The sequence below is a fragment of the Lissotriton vulgaris genome, chromosome 2_1 (genome assembly GCF_964263255.1).
Source record: "Lissotriton vulgaris chromosome 2_1, aLisVul1.2, whole genome shotgun sequence".
Classification (NCBI taxonomy): domain Eukaryota; kingdom Metazoa; phylum Chordata; class Amphibia; order Caudata; family Salamandridae; genus Lissotriton; species Lissotriton vulgaris.
The window spans coordinates 1265942658-1265961763 of NC_141687.1; the positions used below are offsets into that span (position 1 = coordinate 1265942658).

A 19106-nucleotide genomic window follows, 5' to 3' on the forward strand; every position below is an offset into this window, starting at 1 on the left:
CTCGGTCCCACACACCCTTACAGTGAGAATACCCTCCCCAATCACAATACAGGATCGTTATCAGATAGTAGGAACGCGTGTGGTGTGACGGATCTCATGGGGTGGGGGCCTTGATCTACTGTAACTCCTTTGAAGAGGGGTGATTCTTTACAGTTGGGGCCATAAACTACATCCGCACGGCTAGGTGATAGCCTGGGACCGGCCTGGACAATCAGACACAGAAGAAGAGGAGTGTCAGAGGGTGCGGTAGTGAATAGGGTGAAAGGGAGGTGTCGGGCGGGCACAGGGTGTGATTCTTAGGGAAGAGCAGCGCAGATGGGGGGAGGTTTATGGCCCATGCATGATAGAGAGAGCGAGGGTGACCAGTGCGTGGGGGAGATGCTTGCGAGGGTGGGGAGCCATGCTGAGGATCTGCGGCGTGCAGAGAGTGGGTCTGGTCAAGGCATCTAAAATGGCTGCCGTGCACGACAAAAGTGTGGCATTGGAAAAAAGGCAAGATGGCGCAGACAATGTTTATCAATACGGATTAATTTATTACAATTATTTTTTACAAAATATTTACTCGCAGTGACAAAATGGCGGTCAACACGTCCTGATTTCCTTCGAATCGAACGTTAACAGACGTCACGCAGACAAAAAATAAACGCTCACACGCAGCCGCTGGAAGACATGTATCAACATATATGAGCATCCTCAGCCACCCTCAGAAAACATAGGGGGTCAGGATACATCTCCCGTACCCCCTTATACCCTTTTCTCACATTGTTTTTCCTCCATCTTGTAATTTAATTAAAACGAAACACAAAATGGCGAATTCCCGTTTCGCGACCCGGTTCGCAAACCGGGAAGCGCTTCTACCGCGAAAAATCAAACTTTTTTTTTTGCCCCACAGGAACCTTTAATAACCCCAACATTATTCCTAGGGGGTCAAGAGGGGTCTACCTTGCCCCCTTTCATTAAATTCCCCCTTCGTTTTTCTCATCCTCTTGTCTCTCGATCCTACTGAGAGACAAGATGGCGGCCGTTCCGGACTGTTTAGAATGTTGACAGACACCGGAGAGCCAATCAGCTTCGCTTCGCAAAGTTCCGTAACACGAAAAGTACGCGAACCGGAGCGCTACCCGGGACGCTGTCACTGATATATATGTTTTTTAAAACGTTAATTTCTCAAAATCCACTGGAGCACATATATTGAGACCCAGCAAAGGCACATCGGGCTAACAGTCCCTACAATTTTGCCAAGTTTCGTGCAAATCCATTCAGCCTTTCGAGCTAAAAGTGAGGCCAAACGCCCTATGGAAAAATGAATGAGAAAAACGTGTTTTGGGACCCCCCTTTGTTCTCGGCCCCCCCTTGACGAAACCCCACCAAATTTTTAGGGGCTGCTCAGAAACAAAATGTGCAATTTTCCTGAAAATTTCAGCCGATTCCGTCCACAAACGTCAAAGTTATTAGACATAGAATTTTCAAAAGTCCCATAGAGAAAAAATTACCTACTGGCGGTCGCCAGTAGGTATATATAGTTAGGATTTTTTCTCTATGGGATTTTTGAAAATTCTATGTCTAATAACTTTGGCGTTTGTGGACGGAATTGGCTGAAATTTTCAGGAAAATGGAACATTTTGTTTCTGAGCAGCCCCTGACAATTTGGGGGGGTTTCATCAAGGGGGGCCGAGAAAAAAGGGGGGTCCCAAAACGCGTTTTTCCCATGTTAATTTCCATAGGGCGGATGGCCTCACTTTTAGCTCGAACGGCTGAATGGATTTGCACGAAACTTGGCAAAATTGTAGGGACTGTTAGCCCGATGTGCCTTTGCTAGGTCTCAATATATGTGCTCCAGTGGATTTTGAGTAATTTAGGTTCAAAAAAAGATATATATCTGGGCGGAGCCTAACCACACATCTGATCTGATTGGCTGTCAGCACTTCATCCAAGAAGTGTTGGCAGCCATCTTGGGACCAATATACATGATAGCACCTCATTAAAAAGCATTGTAGTTAATAGAGGGTTTTAGGACTTTAGTTACATTATAAATCATTTGTTGATGGTACCATACTTGTTTTAGGAATTGTGGTGGGTTCTAAGGTGAAGGTCATGAATATTGTTTGAAAGAAAACTAATATCTCATGATTTTCCTCCCACAGTGGTTTGGAAGGGGATCTATAAGCTAAACTGAAAGCATATTTTCTGTAAATTCACATTATCTTTCTCAGTCATGTGAAAATGAAGTCTGACATTCTCAGTAAAACATGTACATCCAACAAGGACAGAGAATGTCAGTTGATTCCTTTGTGTTCTACTGCAGCCTCCTAGAGTGTTCTAAAGAACAACTAGAGCGCTAACAGTCCTACTTATTACAAAGGTATGGCACACCTGAAGCCATCTTGATTGGAATAAAGTGGTAACTCTTAAAACATTTAATTTAAAAAGAAACAACATGAGGGGGTATATTTTGCCATAGAAAGTATGATTAGTGCTGCTGAATGAAAAATTAGGGCACATTTTGAGTGACTTCTCAAATCCTTTTCTATTTCATTAAAACATTCTGACATGCAGTCTCCCAAAATGGCCACCAGAGACAAAAGAGCCCAAATGTAGCCCAAATATCACCCAGATGTAGCCCAAGTATAGCCCAATGACAGAATGTCCCAGAGTGTTCTAAAGAACAACTAGAGCGCTAACAGTCCTACTTATTACAAAGGTATGGCACACCTGAAGCCATCTTGATTGGAATAAAGTGGTAACTTTTAAAACATTTAATTTAAAAAGAAACAACATGAGGGGGTATATTTTGCCATAGAAAGTATGATTAGTGCTGCAGAGTGAAAAATTAGGGCACATTTTGAGTGACTTCTCAAATCCTTTTCTATTTCATTAAAACATTCTGACATGCAGTCTCCCAAAATGGCCATGTGGAAAATCAGGGGTCCCTACCTCATCAGAAGGGCGGAACCGACAGGGGTCTCCCACCCCCACGCCGGCACAACCAGCATCCCTAGGTCATTGGACTTCCTCTCTTCACCTACAGGACCAGCTAACCATTGCCGACCCGGAACCCGACAAACCGGAAACCGGAAGTGAAGTCCCTACTGGTGACCCGGAACCCGAACCATCCGGAAGCGGAAGTGCGTCAACTACGCTCTACCCGGAACATAGAAAAGCCGGAAGAACAATCAAGACCTCGTTCAGCCCAGCGGACTCGTGGCAGGAGAAAGCGAACGGCGCGGAACCCCCGAAGGAGAGCGGAAGCGGAGAGGAGATCGTAGAGAAGGCGGAAAGCGGAGAGGAGGAGGAAGAAGACCTATGGTCGGAGGACTGGTGGCGACCTCCGGAGGTGGCTGGAGAGCGGCCGCAACTCGGATGAGAGTTGCGGCGGGGCACGTGAGTACACTCTATCCTTTCTCCGTGTCTCTGTGTAAATATAGTGTAAATATTTGTAAAAACCTGCATATAGAGCGTCACGAGGACCCTGCACTGCCTGTATATATAAAGGATCACGAGCACCTTGTATATATCCATATCCTTGCACTGACCCGGACACCCCAACCACGATACCCCTCCCGCTTGCCATTGCCCTTATCCTCCCTATACCTTTTCCCCCTCCCCTCTCTCATGTTTCCTTTCCTGGCCAACTCACTCCCGGTGAAGGTGACAGTACTCGATAGTCCTCGTCGGACTGGACTAACCCCAATTTGTTCTCTCTTTTATCTCCGAGGAGACCCATCACCCGACCTTCATCTGACGACAGCAACCTACCGAGTACCCGGACAAGACACCATCCCTACAACAGAACCCACCCATTGCAACGTTTATCTCCGGACTGCCTCCCCTATACCTCTGTGGAACACTACTGTTTACCTTCCTTCTGAATAAAATCCGATACCATAGCTCACTACATCCGGCCTCCCAGCCTGTTATTCCGGCCCGCCCAACCCACAACTCCACAGGTGGTGTCAGAAGTGGGATCCGCCGGAAGCATGGAGGCCGCGGTTAAACAGCTAGCGGAGAGCCAGGAGATGCTTGGAAAAATGATGGAACGGTTCCTCAAGACCGCCGAAGATGACCGTGGCCAACTCCACGATGTCCTTAAAGGACAGGGGACTGCTCAGGACCAAGCCCTCGAGAAACTGACCACTGTCATGGGGCAGCAAAGGCCCACCACATCCCTACCTTCTGTGGTCCTCCAAAAGTATGTGTCGGGGGAAGACCCCGACTATTTTTTTACAAATTTTGAGCGCTTGGCGCAGGCTGCTGCATGGCCTGCCGATCGCTGGAGTCACTATCTTGGGCCGCTGTTAACAGGTGAACTACAGGCCGCCTATCAACAGGCAAATATCCAGGGAACCACTCCCTACCAAGACGTCAAAACCTGTATTCTTGAGAGACTGGGAATCGACGACGAAACGTACAGGGTTCGTTTGCGCCAGGCCAAAGAGGGCCCTCAAGAAACGCCGCGTGCTCTCTCGTTTCGGATACAGGACTTGGCAAACAGGTGGCTAAAACCGGCCACCGCCACGAAGGAAGAGATCCTTGCAAAGATATATTTGGAACAGTACCTGGCATCTCTTCATCCCGCCACCCAGAAATGGGTGAGACAACACGCCCGCCTAACTTTAGACAGCGCGGTGGAATTAGCCAGTGCTTACAGTAGAGCCCAAGAGTCCCAACGGGTCAAAGAAGAACAACATCCGCGCATTTCACATGGCAACCAGTCACGGCTTCAAAGACCACCAGCACCGGCCAGAAGACCGGAACCCGTTCCCCTGATGCCATATCCCGTTCTGCCTCGACCTCCCCCACCCGGTCCACAGTGCTATCACTGTGGAGGATACGGACACATAGCCCGGGTGTGTCCTCAAAAGGAGGAGCCTATGGACATTGGGGTGGCACGGAACTATGTTTGCCTCACCAACGAAGTCACCCCACCACCTTTCCGCTGCCCCGTGAGAATTGACGGACACCGTATGATGGCCTTGGCAGACACGGGGTGTCGACATAGCGTCCTAAGACCCCAGGAACTACCCCACCCTGTCGGACCCCATACTGGGACTGTCGCTATAAAATGTGTTCACGGCGACACCAAGAGCTATCCGACGACCCAAGTACGGGTACAACAAAACGCGGATAGGGGTAGCCTGCTAACAGTAGGGCTGGTTCCTAATCTCCCTGAACAAGCCATATTAGGCAGCGACTATAGCGGTCTTCCCCACCTCCTGAAAGACACTACAGACTCCCTAAAAAGATGGTGGGCGGAGGCCCCGTTTCCCCATGGATCTCCGACCACGGACTCTCCCTCAAAACCAGGAAAAACTAAGACCCAAAAGAAAAGAGAAAAGAGAACATTTACAGGTGCATTCCCTGCTCACGTCGACGATCATCCTTGGGAAACGGACCGCGAATTCCGAGCTGCCCAGCAAGAGGATCCCGTATTACAGGAAGCCTGGAATCGTGCCCTAGACAATGAGGACCCGCTACACGTAGGTCCTTACTTTTTTCGCAAACACGGACTCCTCTATAGAAAAGGGGGGCCCCAGGAACCCACACAGTTAGTTATCCCTGGATTGTTTAGGGACAAAGTCCTATATCTGGCCCACAGTCATTTGCTGGGAGGACATTTCAGTGACTTGAAAACCGGCCAAACTATTCTCGAAAAGTTCTACTGGCCGGGTGTCCATGGCCAAATCAAACAATACTGTAGGGAGTGCCCGGTATGCCAGAGAAACAGTCGGTATAGACCCCCCCGAGTGCCTCTCCAACCCCTTCCTCTTATTGATGTCCCTTTTTCCCGAGTGGGTATGGATCTGATAGGGCCCCTGTTACCCTCTAGGACGGGTTGTAGGTACGCCCTGGTGTTAGTAGATTACGCCACCCGGTTCCCGGAGGCCATCCCTTTGAAACAGCCCACTACCCAAAACATTGCTAAAGCCCTGGTCTCCATCTTCAGTAGGGTAGGATTCCCTCGTGAGATCCTCACCGATCAGGGTACTCCTTTTGTGTCCTCTCTCATGCGTCAGGTATGCACCACTTTGGGTATCAAACAGATAAGGACTTCCGCCTACCACCCCCAGACAGACGGGTTGGTGGAAAGATACAACGCCACCCTAAAAACTACCCTAAAAAAGCTCCTGGGCCTGGAAAGTAAAAGGTGGGAGGAGATGCTTCCCCTCGCCCTCTTCGCCATTCGGTGCAAGGTACAAAGCAGCACCGGGTATTCCCCGTATGAATTGCTATATGGACGCGCCCCGAGAACCCTGTTAGACATGGCTCGCGAGGCATGGGAAGCTGAGCCAGACCGGACCCGCCCTCTCCCAGAGTATGTTGATAACCTCCGTACCCACCTGACCCAGATCCGAGAAATCGTGCGGCAGAATCTGACAGCCTCGCAGGTCACTCAAAAACAGCAGTATAATAAAGGAACGAAGGCCCGTTCTTTCAACCCAGGCGACCTGGTGTTGTTACTCCTGCCATCCTCTGACCATAAGTTGCTGGGACAGTGGCAGGGTCCCTTCCCTATCTTGCGACAAGTGACTCCCGTCACCTATGAACTGGAGTTGGATGCTCAGCGAAGGGTCACCCAGATCTACCACGTCAATCTGTTAAAGAAGTGGGAGGGACCCCTCCCTGTCCTGACGGGTACACTCTCTCTGCCCTTTGAGGGCTGTATAGACCCTGACCTCCCTGAAACCCTCAAACAGGAGCTTAAACGGGCCTTGTCCTCGGTACAAGCAGTGTTTTCTTCCCTACCCGGACACTCCACCATAGTGGAACACGCAATCCACACAGAAGAAGGGAAAATCGTGCGACAAAGGCCATATCGGATCCCTGAAGCACGACGTACCGTTATAAAAGAAGAGACCAACCAAATGTTGAAGATGGGTATAATCGAACCGTCCAACAGCAGTTGGAATTCCCCCATCGTGTTAGTACCTAAACCAGATGGTTCTACCCGTTTCTGCATAGATTTCAGGGAGGTAAATAAAATCTCGGCTTTCGATTCCTATCCCTTGCCTCGAGTGGACGAGATGGTGGAACGGATAGGCAAAGCTAAATATATCAGTACCCTTGACTTGTGTAAAGGGTACTGGCAGATCCCTTTAAAGGCGGAAGACAAACCCAAAACTGCATTTTCAACCCCTGAGGGTTTGTTTCAATTCAAAGTGATGCCCTTCGGGCTACATGGGGCCCCGGCGACCTTCCAAAGGGCCATGAACTTGGTCTTACGACCCCATGCCCACTTTGCCGGGGCGTACTTAGATGACATAGTCATATACAGCGACAGCTGGGAACAACACCTACGCCATTTACTGGCCGTGGTGCACTCCTTGGGTATTCATGGTTTCACCATTAACCCCGCCAAGACGACCCTGGCGGCGCAAAGCGTGAAGTATCTGGGGTATCTCTTGGGAGAGGGGGTCATCCGTCCCCAAAACAATAAGATACAAGCCATACACTCTATACCCTTCCCTCACACAAAGAGAGACCTCCGTGCCTTTCTCGGATTACTAGGGTATTACAGGAGGTTTATTCCTCAGTTCTCCCAGATAGCAGCTCCCTTGACCGACCTTTTGAAAAAAGTGCCAGAACTGAAGAGAAATTGCAACAACCCACTCCTATCCTGCTACAGGCCTTTAAACTCCTCAAACAGTCCCTGTTGTCGGAACCCGTGTTGGTCAGTCCAGACTATTCCCGACCTTTCATCCTGCAGACGGACGCCTCCGATCAGGGTCTGGGGGCGGTCTTGTCCCAGAAAAATGACAAAGGGGTCGAAAAACCGGTTCTGTATATCAGTCGAAAGCTTTTCCCGCGGGAGCAGAACTATGCAGTCGTGGAGAAAGAGGCTCTGGCGATTAAATGGGCAGTGGACAGTCTCAGGTATTATTTAGAAGGCCGGGAATTTGTCTTGTACACAGACCATGCACCTCTTGAGTGGATGGCCCGCAATCGGGGCCACAACGACAGGGTTCTTAGGTGGTTCCTGTCGTTACAGCCGTTTCGTTTCAAAACGTTACATCGAAAGGGACTAGACCAGGGCAATGCTGACTACCTCTCCCGTTATCCAGCACCTTCCACCCCTACTAGTAAGAATGCTAGGGAAAGGGGATGTGGAAAATCAGGGGTCCCTACCTCATCAGAAGGGCGGAACCGACAGGGGTCTCCCACCCCCACGCCGGCACAACCAGCATCCCTAGGTCATTGGACTTCCTCTCTTCACCTACAGGACCAGCTAACCATTGCCGACCCGGAACCCGACAAACCGGAAACCGGAAGTGAAGTCCCTACTGGTGACCCGGAACCCGAACCATCCGGAAGCGGAAGTGCGTCAACTACGCTCTACCCGGAACATAGAAAAGCCGGAAGAACAATCAAGACCTCGTTCAGCCCAGCGGACTCGTGGCAGGAGAAAGCGAACGGCGCGGAACCCCCGAAGGAGAGCGGAAGCGGAGAGGAGATCGTAGAGAAGGCGGAAAGCGGAGAGGAGGAGGAAGAAGACCTATGGTCGGAGGACTGGTGGCGACCTCCGGAGGTGGCTGGAGAGCGGCCGCAACTCGGATGAGAGTTGCGGCGGGGCACGTGAGTACACTCTATCCTTTCTCCGTGTCTCTGTGTAAATATAGTGTAAATATTTGTAAAAACCTGCATATAGAGCGTCACGAGGACCCTGCACTGCCTGTATATATAAAGGATCACGAGCACCTTGTATATATCCATATCCTTGCACTGACCCGGACACCCCAACCACGATACCCCTCCCGCTTGCCATTGCCCTTATCCTCCCTATACCTTTTCCCCCTCCCCTCTCTCACGTTTCCTTTCCTGGCCAACTCACTCCCGGTGAAGGTGACAGTACTCGATAGTCCTCGTCGGACTGGACTAACCCCAATTTGTTCTCTCTTTTATCTCCGAGGAGACCCATCACCCGACCTTCATCTGACGACAGCAACCTACCGAGTACCCGGACAAGACACCATCCCTACAACAGAACCCACCCATTGCAACGTTTATCTCCGGACTGCCTCCCCTATACCTCTGTGGAACACTACTGTTTACCTTCCTTCTGAATAAAATCCGATACCATAGCTCACTACATCCGGCCTCCCAGCCTGTTATTCCGGCCCGCCCAACCCACAACTCCACAGGCCACCAGAGACAGAAGAGCCCAAATGTAGCCCAAATATCACCCAGATGTAGCCCAAGTATAGCCCAATGACAGAATGTCCCAGAGTGTTCTAAAGAACAACTAGAGCGCTAACAGTCCTACTTATTACAAAGGTATAGCACACCTGGAGCCATCGTGATGGGAATAAAGTAGTAACTCTTAAAACATTTAATTTAAAAAGGAACAAAATGAGGGGGTATATTATGCAATAGAAGGTATTATTAGTGCTGCAGAAAGAAAAATTAGGGCACATTTTGAGTGACTTTTCAAATCCTCTTCTATTTCATTAAAAAATTCTGACATGCAGTCTCCCAAAATGGCCACCAGAGACAAAAGAGCCCAAATGTAGCCCAAATATCACCCAGATGTAGCCCAAGTATAGCCCAATGACAGAATGTCCCAGAGTGTTCTAAAGAACAACTAGAGTGCTAACAGTCCTACTTATTACAAAGGTATGGCACACCTGAAGCCATCTTGATTGGAATAAAGTGGTAACTCTTAAAACATTTAATTTAAAAAGGAACAAAATGAGGGGGTGTATTTTGCCATATGAATTATGATTAGTGCTGCAGAAAGAAAAATTAGGGCACATTTTGAGTGACTTCTCAAACCCTCTTCAATTTCATTAAAAAATTCTGACATACAGTCTCCCAAGATGGCCACCAGAGACAAAAGAGCCTAAATGTAGCCCACATATCACCCAGATGTACCCCAAGTATAGCCCAATGACAGAATGTCCCAGAGTGTTCTAAAGAACAACTAGAGCGCTAACAGTCTTACTTATGACAAAAGTATGGCACACCAGAAGTCATCTTGATTGGAATGAAGTGGTAAGTCTGAAAACACTCAATTCAAAAAGGAACAACATGAGGGGGTTAATTTTGCCATAGAAAGTATGATTAGTGCTTCAGAAAGAAAAATTAGGGATCATTTTGAGTGACTTCTCAAATCCTCTTCTATTTCATTAAAAAAATTGTGATATGCAGACTGAAACATGCACTTTGAATACCAGCAGCAGACGTCCCTGGTGAGCAGTAGCTTTACTACAGTGATCTAATGTGCAACTAGAGTGCTAACATTCAGAATTTATGGCAAATGTGTGACACATCTGAATGCCTTCTTGATGGAACCAAAGTAAACAAGCATTGAAAATGCAATAGATCTCGCCCTCGTTTAAGTTAAAGCCATTCTGTTTGTACTGAGGTGGCTTTTTAGCTTTGCTTTTATTAGTGTTTTTTCAACTTTCATGTAAATAACATGCATCTGTATGCATATAAGTATATGTATGCATGCATTTATGTTTGTATTTATATAGATATACAGATGATATATGTTTATATATGTATGTATATATATATATATATATATTCACTGAAAAAACCATAGGCTATAGACCATATATAGTTAGGAATTAGCATTTACAAAACCTTGAAAATTCACTGAAAAAACCATAGGTTATAGACCATATATAGTTAGGAATTAGCATTTACAAAACCTTGAAAATTCACTGAAAAAACCATAGGTTATAGACCATATATAGTTAGGAATTCGCATTTACAAAACCTTATTTTACTCACACAAAACCATTGAAATTCCATATATAGTTAGTTGCACTAACTATATATCGCGCACCCGCAATCCACTGCTGATGATGTCACATATTACATCATTCATGACATGGTCAGTGACATCACTGATGACATCACTGATGACATCTCAAATGACATCACTGATGACATCACTGATGACAACATCCAGTGACTGTATGTTTCTGTAAAGTTAAAATATGTCTTACATATTGAAGAATGAGTGGATGTATAAGTGTCTGGATGAAGGATTTAGTAGGTGCATGACTGACTGTATGAGTGAGTGATTAAATGTGTCTCACTGAGTGCATGGGTTAGTGACTAAACTGTCTTAATTTGTGCATCATTATGTCTGTTGTTCTGTAAACTGTTGCATGTGTTGATAAGTAGCTATATGAGTAACTATATGGGTTATTGATTGGTTGCCCAAGTATTTGTATGGGAGACTGAGTGTGTGTGTGGGTGGCTGGGAGGTGTATGACTCTGTGCATAGATGTGTGAGCAGTTGATTCACTAGATGTATGGTTTCAAAAGTGCATGTGGAAACAGCTGTATGGGCGGTTGACTGTGTGCATGAGTGTATTGGTGAGTGAATGGATATCTCAGTGCTACATGTCAAAGTAAGTACATATGTAAAACACAGTACATGTGAGAGTTGACATATATAAATAACTGTGCATAAGAGCCAGTGAATGTGTGAGTGGCTGTATGGATCATTGTGAACTTGTATCAGGGATTGTATAAGAGAGTAAATATGTGTTAGTATATGTTTGAATAAGTAAAGTTTGTATAACTGTATAGTTGAGGAAATGGAGGTGTGATTGATTCTTTGCATGACTGACTAGGTGTGTGAGTAACTCCATGGATGAGTGACAGTCTGTGAGTGTCTGTTTACACTGATTGTATATAAGGTTATATTAGAGTCTGAAGAGGTTCATCGTATTATCACATGAATGATATCATCAGTGATGTGATCAGTAATGTCAAATGAGATGTCATCAGGGATGTCATCAGTGATGTCATTTGAGATGTCATCAGTGATGTCATTTGAGATGTCATCAGTGATGTCATCAGTGATGTCACTGACCATGTCATGAATGATGTAATATGTGACATCATCAGCAGTGGATTGCGGGTGCGCGATATATAGTTAGTGCAACTAACTATATATGGAATTTCAATGGTTTTGTGTGAGTAAAATAAGGTTTTGTAAATGCGAATTCCTAACTATATATGGTCTATAACCTATGGTTTTTTCAGTGAATCCTAACTATATATACACCTACTGGCGACCGCCAGTACATATTACCTAACTATATATTGTCTATAACCTATGGTTTTTTCAGTGAATATATATATATATATATATATATACTAGCAGCCCGCCCCGGCGTTGCCCAGGGCAGAAGGGGGCTGGGGGCAGCATCGCGGTCACTGCGGTCGCCAGTAGGTATATATAGTTAGGATTTTTTCTTTATGGGACTTTTGAAAATTCTATGTCTAATAACTTTGGCGTTTGTGGATGGAATCGGCTGAAGTTTTCAGGAAAATGGCACATTTTGTTTCCGATCAGCCCCTGAAGATTTGGGGGGGTTTCGTCAAGGGGGGGCCGAGAAAAAAGGGGGGTCCCAAAACGCGTTTTTCCCATTCATTTTTCCATAGGGCGTTTGGCCTCACTTTTAGCTCAAACGGCTGAATGGATTTACACGAAACTTGGCAAAATTGTAGGGACTGTTAGCCCGATGTGCCTTTGCTGGGTCTCAATATATGTGCTCCAGTGGATTTTGAGAAATTAACGTTTAAAAAAACAGATATATCTGTGACAGCTTCCCGGATAGCGCTCCAGTTCGCGTACTTTTCACGTAACGGAGCTTTGCGAAGTGAAGCTGATTGGCTCTCCGGTGTCTGTCAACATTCTAAACAGTCCGGAGCAGCCGCCATCTTGTCTCTCGGTAGAATCGAGAGACAAGAGGAGGCCAAAGCGAAGGGGCAAATGACCATAAGGGGGCATAGTAGATCCTCCCTGACCCCCTAGGTTTGATGTGGAGGCTTTAAAAGGGCCCGCGGGGCAAAAAACCCCCCCAAAAAAGTTTTTATTTCGTGGGGTGCGCCCGGTATGCGTACCGGAAAGCGGTCTGGGGAGCGTACTATAAGGAAACAAGAATGATTGACTTTTAACTTATTGTATGTTTATTGATTGTTCGTTTTGTTGTTTTTTTTGTTTATTTTTATTTATGTAGCAACATGTAGGTACCAATGCAGAGTCTTAAAATCAATAAACGCCGTCTCCTTTGTAGATATCTTGCATGTTGTTACAGAAGTTATTGTGGTATATGGAATTCATACCATAGTCTGTCAGGAAAGCCGAAACAACATGGAGGCAGGAGATGATAAAGAGATGTTAAATACACATTGGAGATAATATAGTGGAAGAAAGGAAGTAACTATGAGCAAACTTAGTATGTAACACAAAAAAGTTGCACAGTATATTTAAAGTCTGATTTCACGTTATAATCAATTTGCTACCAGTTTACAATATACATATAAAAATGAATAATGTGTCAAACATTTTTTGAATTATAAAATAAAAATGTATTATTCTGATTCTTTCTCAAAATTTAAAAGCAATTCTAAAAAATCATTATCATTTTTTTTTCATTTTCCAGTAGAAAATCTACTGCTTCCACACATTGCAGAAGTTCATTGTTCAGTGAATCGTCATAGAATTGATGGTCAATTTCCGACTCGTTCTTTGTTCCTGCTTCAATTTTCAAGTTATTTTCCTGTTGTCCTTCCATTTTGTATGCTGAAAAATGAATTTTTTAAAAATATATCAGTACAGATAGGGCACTGTTGGGTTTCAGTACAGACAGGCAGTTTGGTTATTTAAACAGTGATTTTTTCATTGTGCAGTGTATGGTATCAAACTGGAAGTAGAAATATGAAGAAAATTATCAAATAAACTCTTAGTCAATTCTGAATTATACAAGACAAGTCTAACTCCATCCATAACTAAAACAGAGAAGTCTATTTTATTCTATAAGTATTACAGAGTGATAGAATATAACTATCAGAAAATGTTTTCCTAATTAGCTTACAGTACAGAACATACTTCAGTTTTTTAAATAATATGTTACCTTTTAAATACAACTTGAAGTTATCAGTTGAAATTTAGTGGATATGCACTTCAAGAAGTAGTAGTCAAAATGGCTCTTTCTTTATATATATTCAGGTACATAACCAATCAAATGTCATGATATAATAGTAGAAATTGAAAGTAATATTTTAATTGGTGGTCAATTCCAACACTTCCGATATGTTTTGTGAAGTAATTTACCTCAGGGATTTTAGAGAGTTCTACATGCTAAATGGCTAAATGGTATTCCAACGAAATTTGTGAAAATGGTAGGGATTGGTATGTAGTATGAGCTAATGTTTAATTGGTGAAAGTCTCTCCAGTGGTTTTTCTGTAAATTACTTTCCCACCTTTTTTGAGCGAGTGCTTGTCAGTGCGTGTCCCTGTACGCGAACCTGCAGCGTTACGGGAGTCCTCCATTTTGTGTTTCGGTAGAATTGAGATACAAGATAGAGGGTAAATAATGTTCAAAATGGGTAGAAGGGGGTACTTTAGATGTATTCTGACCCCTTGGTTTTCTGAGGGTGGCTGAGGAGGCTCATATATGTCAAGAAAAAAAATATATATTTCGCGCGGTTAGCTGCCGGTACGCGAACTGGGTGGCGAACTGGGAAGCGAACATAAGTGAAAATTAGTGAAAAAGGGTACATTCGAAATTTCAAAAGAGTAAATAAAGTTAAGGTAGCTCTAAAAAGAGCTTTTGTGTTCTGTGTAAGTTCTAGATACTTATAAGTAGGAACCAATACACATTCTTAAATTTAGTATGAAAACTCTGTTCCCCTCATCTGAGAAATGCACGCCATCTCCTCTGTAGATATCTTGCATATAGTAACACAAGTTATTGTTGTAGATGCAGCCCATTCCATGGTCTCTCATGTAAGCTGAAACAGGCTTATTTACATGCTTCCTCGATTTCTCAATTTGTGGACAAAATTGATTGGACCACCTCCATTTTTGTCTTTGGCATATATTGGAATATACCAAGGCAGTTTGAGGAAAAAGTGTCATCAATTGCTCAAAGGTGTCTTTTAGGAGCATTTCCAGACCTACCCCAGTCAAAGTGCCCAAATAGTTTCCTCCACAGTGCACTATTATGAGGTCAGGGCTTGGCAAATGTAAAAAGGTTTTCACCAATGGTATCAATTGGTGACATTTCAATCCTCTTCGGCCAATCCATTTGATTTCCACATCTTGTAAATTGAGGTTGTGTAAATTTCTGTTATCAGCATACCTGTGAGCCCAGTGGATGTAGCTATGTCCAAGAATCCAGACTGAAAACATGGCTAGAGGAGTTTTTGCTGCAGTCAGATGAAGTGTGGGAATGAAATGGCAGTTGAAATAGTGAAGTTTGTAATGAAAAAAACTGTGGAGTTTAAGTGCAAATGATTCATTAGCAGTGATTTGTGTATTTCCATTGCTGAAAACAGAAAGTTAGGGTGCATGGATGTGTTCTTTGAAAGATGTAATTTGAATGGTTATTTAACAAGCATTAGAAATGCAATAGGTCTCGCAGCATTAGAGTTAGTGCTTTTAGAATTGTTTATGGGTTTTTTTGTAAATCTTTAGCATTTTTGTTTCCTGTAGCCAATGCTAAAGAATTAAAAAAAAAAAGCCATAAACATTTCTAAAAGCTCTAACTCAAATTCTCCGAGACCTATTGCATTGGAAATGCAATAGGTCTCGCAGTAGGAAAGTTTGAGCTATAGGTGTTATTTATTTTTTTGTTTTTTATTTATGTGTTGTTTTTTCTAAATAGCTAAATTAATAGCTTTCTTCTTTACAAAGCCAATAGTTATAATTTTTGTAAATGTGACACCTCTAGCATTTGTAAAGCAACATGTTTTGTATTAACGGGACTTATATGTGACTTATATGTATTGTTATTAAAAAAATCAATGGCTTTAAAAAACAATTAATAATTAATACGTAAATAAAATGGATTTTATTTTATATTGCCAATAGCTTAAAGTTTATTAAATATATTTAGTGAAGATGCTGTGGTTGCGCTGAGTGAGGGTGAGTGAGGGTGAGGGTGAGTGAGGGTGAGTGAGGGTGAGTGAGGGTGAGGGGTTGAGGGTGAGGGGTTGAGGGTGAGTGGGGGTGAGTGAGGGTGAGGGTGAGGGGTTGAGGGTGAGTGAGGGTGAGGGGTTGAGGGTGAGTGAGGGTGAGCGGTTGAGGGTGAGTGAGGTTGAGGGGTTGAGGGTGAGTGAGGGTGAGGGTGAGTGAGGGTGGGTGAAGGTGAGTGAGGGTGGGTGAAGGTGAGTGAGGGTGGGTGAAGGTGAGTGAGGGTGAGTGAGGGTGAGTGTGGGTGAGTGTGGGTGAGTGTGGGTGAGTGTGGGTGAGGGTGAGTGAGGGTGAGGGATTGAGGGTGAGGGGATGAGGGTGAGTGAGGGTGAGGGGTTTGTGGGTGAGTGAGGGTGAGGGGGAGTGAGGGTGAGTGAGGGTGAGGGGTTGAGGGTGAGTGAGGGTGAGGGTGAGTGAGGGTGAGGGTGAGTGAAGGTGAGAGGGTGAGGGTGAGTGAGCTACATCTAATGACTTCAGAGGACTGCTTATAGACTGTTTAAATTACAACCACTGTCGATAGTAAGTACTATTGACCCTGATAACACCCTAATATATGTCCAAAGTCACAGTTTGGTAGGACTGGGCCAGACCAATGTATATGTTTCTATAAGTGTAGTCAGGACCATACAAGGGTTAGTTGAATAGCCTTGGCGGAAAACCCTGCTTCATTTTTTCGTATGAAACGATCCAGAGCGCCGCCTCAAATTGACTGGCGAAAGTATGATCTAAACATTACTGACATCTCCATCCTGAGGCGTGGGGTCTATAGCGTGACAGCTCGGTCTACACTTCATGCCCTTGGACGAACGCGGATTGGCTGTTCCGTTCTATGTGTCAGGAGCTCAAGGCTGACAAAACTGATGCCGAACTCCTAAAGGAAGTTTGAGAAAAAATGCGCTTGAGATGAGTAGCAACCAAATCGAAGGCAGGCAGATTTCGCTTCATTTATATCCAGTATCGTTGTTGTCCTGAGCGGCACCCTCGGGGCAACAGAAGCCGCTGCCATTGCTAAATAAAACAATGCAAACAATAGTTTAAAATATGGCCCGCTGAAAGATCTTAAATACAGCCTTTAACCCCTTAATCCTCGCTAATTGTACAAAACACCCACTGTAACGCAAGAGTTATTGTTATTGTTATTGTTATTTTAATTTTATACCGCGCCTAATCACCTGCAGGTCTCTAAGCGCCAGGAAAAGATGGTACAGGACAACAACATAACGAAGTCAGAGCAAAGAGCAGCATTCCGGTTATGCTATGCTCAGGCTTCTCCTAAACAATAGCGTTTTTAAGCTCTTTCGGAATCTTAGGAGGTTTCCTTCCTCGCGCAACCCTCCAGGCAGACTGTTCCACAACTGGGGAACCAGTACTGAAAAAGCTCTCCCTCCCTTCGTCGCCAGCCTATAGCGAGAGCAGGTCAGCAGCTGCGAGTCCGAGGACCGAAGTGATCTCGTCGGACAGTACAGCTGCAGGGGCTCCTTGATATAGGCTGGAGCCTTACCGTAAATTGCCTTATGAGCTGTACACAAACTCTTAAATTCCACTCTCTCTTTAATTGGAAGCCAATGTAGGCTTTGTAGTAGGGGAGTGGCTCTAGACCTCCTAGGAAGTCTAAAGATCAAACGGGCAGCATCATTCATCAAGACCTGGAGCCTGTTGGTGAGGGTGTTCGGTAAGCCAAGATAGAGAGCATTTCCGTAATCGATTCTGGAAATGATGGTGGCAGCCACTATTGATCGCATCATGGGCTCTGAAAGGATAGGGGATAGCTTCCGCAGTTGCCGAATGATATTAATACAGCTGCCTACCACCGATGCGATCTGAGCAGCCATCGACAGGTCGGCATCCAGTTTAATCCAGTTTAAGAGTCGAAGAGCGTTCTGACGTACCTTGCCTCGTAGTTTTTGCAGATGCGTAAGAAGTAGACAGAGGACTAACACTTCCCCAGGGTAGGGTAACGGGGCGGCCATTTCAGAAGAGAGCGTTTCCGGTCGAGAGGAATGGCAGCTTCTCGGATGGCCACCATACCCTGCAGATTTGCCGTTTGATGGAGAAAGTAAACACAAATTGAGACAGAACACTTTATTGGTCTAAATGGAGGGAGTCTCCCTTCCAATTAGAAAGCCTGCTTGTGCGTGAGCTTGAGGTCCTTTCTAAGCAAGTCTGGTGAAGATATAAAACACTTTATTGCATTTCGGGTTACGTTATTAAGTGGAGAGGTCATTGAGTCGGTACTTGTTTTTCTAGCCTCTCCAGTGCATGTTTTGTTTGCTTCTTTACTTTTGTAGCAGGTAGTAAGATCTGATAATGTACCCCGAAGGACGGCAATAAGAGACTATACAAAAATGCAAATTCAAACAAATCGCCCAGCAAAACGTGTGCTCAAAGTCCTGAAACGCAAATAGATTTTCTGTGTGACAGGCCAGCTGTTTCTGTAATTCTTACACTATTACGTGATTATGCATGGAGTAAAAGTTTTGAACGCGACATGGCAGGCAGGGGAGGGGGCGGAGCGGGGGTGTGGGAGGAGTGCAGGAACAGACGGGGAGGAGAGTAGGAGGAGGAGAGTAGAGGAGGCACGGCCTAGCGGCCGTGCAATCAAGAAGTGAGGGGGTGGAACTGGGGGAGGCTGTGTGAGAGAGTAGGCAAGGCAGGCGGCTGGGGGCATGTGCACGCGCATTTAAGCTCAATGCGCATGCGCATTGAGCTTAAATTTCTCGTGCACTGCAAGGAATCGCCACGATTCCTTGCAAGTTGGGGATAAAGAGTGGATAAGCCACCATAGACTCGCAAACTCGATGCGCATGCGCATCGACAGGCGAGACCTAAAAATGTTGTTATGAAACATTGCAGTGGATTAGCAGGTGTACTGAGAGTTCAGAGTTCATTTGAAACATTGTTGTGTGAACTTTTAAACATGAGAGGTCTTGCAGGCGGTAGTTGCTATGGAAAAAGGGCAGAAAGGGCAGAGGGGGGAAGGGTGTTGATTTGAAAATAGAGAGGGAAGAGATTTGATTGGCTGACATGAGAGATATGTGTGATGAATATCAGCGTTTCAGTGCCTTTGTTGGTTCCAGCCTCTGGAGTGCATACCTTTAATTCTGCTAAAGAAAAATTGGTGTGTTTCTGAGACTGTTTTGAAATTCAAAAAGAATTTGTAAAG

At 45.1% G+C, this 19106-nt stretch overlaps 1 protein-coding gene across 2 annotated transcripts in view; it reads left to right on the top strand.

The window, feature by feature from the left end:
* The window catches only part of LOC147732477 (receptor-interacting serine/threonine-protein kinase 3-like), a 1935498-nt gene that overhangs the window by 293006 nt on the left and 1623386 nt on the right, over nucleotides 1-19106 (top strand). The gene's annotated exons all lie outside the window — the stretch shown is intronic.